At 37.6% G+C, this 1764-nt stretch overlaps 2 pseudogenes; one reads left to right on the top strand and one right to left on the bottom strand.

Moving 5' to 3' along the window:
- The window catches only part of LOC116853213, a 25747-nt pseudogene extending 24930 nt beyond the window's left edge, over positions 1-817 (top strand).
- A 130-nt stretch (positions 818-947) lies between these two features.
- LOC116853212 lies at positions 948-1615 on the bottom strand (annotated as a pseudogene).
- Between the last annotated feature and the right edge of the window lie 149 nt (positions 1616-1764).

Below are 1764 nucleotides of genomic sequence, written 5' to 3'. Positions count from 1 at the left end.
TGAAAAAATTCTCAGAGCTCTTTGAAAACAAAATAAGCAATTTTTATCTCTTAATATTTTTCGGTAAAATTAATAGAATTCAAGTAAAAAATTATTGAAATCAATAATTTTGTAGATATTTACGTAAATATCTTAGAAAATAGAGGTCATATAAAAAATTTTTTCAAGCAAAAGTTGTTTGCTTTTTTACGTAGAATAAAATCCCGTAATAAAAAATATGTATTTCTATTTAAAAAAGCAAAGTTGACCTTGTCTTGACCTTGGCGACGTCATCTTAGGTCAAATAACTAAATGCGACTTTTTAAGCCTTACAACTATTATTGGAAACATTTTTCTCTAAAATGCTTCTCTGCCGAGTTTTCTTGCCGTTGCCGAACTTATGGGACACACTGTATATACGGGTGTTTCATTTTAATCTATCCAGGCGAATATTTCAAACGCTGTTGAGTTTAGAGAAAAATGTTTCTAATAAAAGTTGTAGGGTGCGGAGGGGGACACAAGATGGTGGGCTTGAGTTTTCGATGAAGGTCAAACTGAAGGTCATATGAAGATCATATTCGATGAAAGTCATATGAAGATCAACTTTGTTTTTTTAAATGGAATGTAGTACTTTTCATTGCATATTCTGAAAGAACGTAAAATTCTGCGTTAAAATTGTCTGACACGTTTTTCATGAAAATCCATAATTTTTGAGGAAATTCAGCAATTAAAGAAAAAAAAAGTAAAGAGAATCATGTATCAATTTGTACATGTTCATGAACATTTTTTGTTCTTAGAGTTACCCGGAATCAACGGCGTGGACGTGACGAAAATCTAATCCCATCGGGGTGCTTAATTTACGTGAGTCCACTTGCTTTTCACTTTCGGGGTGCTTGATTACAGTGAGTCCCCTCGCCTCTCACTACGTATCAGACTAACATTACAGGAGATGTTCAAAAACGTCTCCTTTAACGGCTAGTCTCCTTTAACATGCGCAATCGACGCTGAAGTGAAAGCGTCGTTCTTCGTAACATTTCTTCAGGAATTAGTGCCATTGCATTACGTATGCGATTCTGCATGTCATCGGGAATTGTTGGCTCTGTAGCAAAAACAATCCCTTTTACGTAACCCCATAAAAAATAATCGCACGGTGTTAAGTCTGGTAAATTCGGTGGCCAGCGAATGAAACCATTTCTGCCTATCCAACGTTGAGCAAACCTTTCATTTAAATAATCGCGGACAACACCCGCATAGTGTGCCGGGGCGCCATCGTGTTAGAACCACATGTCTCTGAGAGTTTGCAAATTGATGTCTTCCATCAACTCTTGCAGACCAGTTTGCAAAAACTGCAAGTACATCGCTCTGTTTAAATTGGCATTAAAAAAGTGTGGTCCAACAATTTGCCCATCCAATATTCCGCACCAAGTATTGACTCTCCATTGGTGCTGATTGTCTACGCGACGTAACCAAAACGGATTAACATTTAAATAGTAATGGCAGTTGTGGCAATTGAAATCTCCGTTATTGTGGAATGAGGCCTCATCGCTAAAAAGCATCCTGTCAAAAAACATGTTATCTTCTTCCAGTCTTTGCAAAGCCCACCGACAAAATTAAACGCGTACCCCTTTCTGATCATCAGTCAAAGCCTGATGTCTTTTAATATGGTACGGGTGGAAGTGATTCACTCTTAAAACACGGTTTACCGTAGAAAGAGATGTGTGCAACTCGAGGCTGATTCTGCGCTGACTTACATGCGGTTTGAATGCAACCATCCCCAAAATAGCG

The sequence above is a fragment of the Odontomachus brunneus genome, unplaced genomic scaffold, assembly GCF_010583005.1.
Source record: "Odontomachus brunneus isolate Ranch 3 - 2012 unplaced genomic scaffold, Obru_v1 Obru_scaffold_288, whole genome shotgun sequence".
NCBI lineage: Eukaryota > Metazoa > Arthropoda > Insecta > Hymenoptera > Formicidae > Odontomachus > Odontomachus brunneus.
This window is presented reverse-complemented; position numbering and strand designations above follow the sequence as displayed.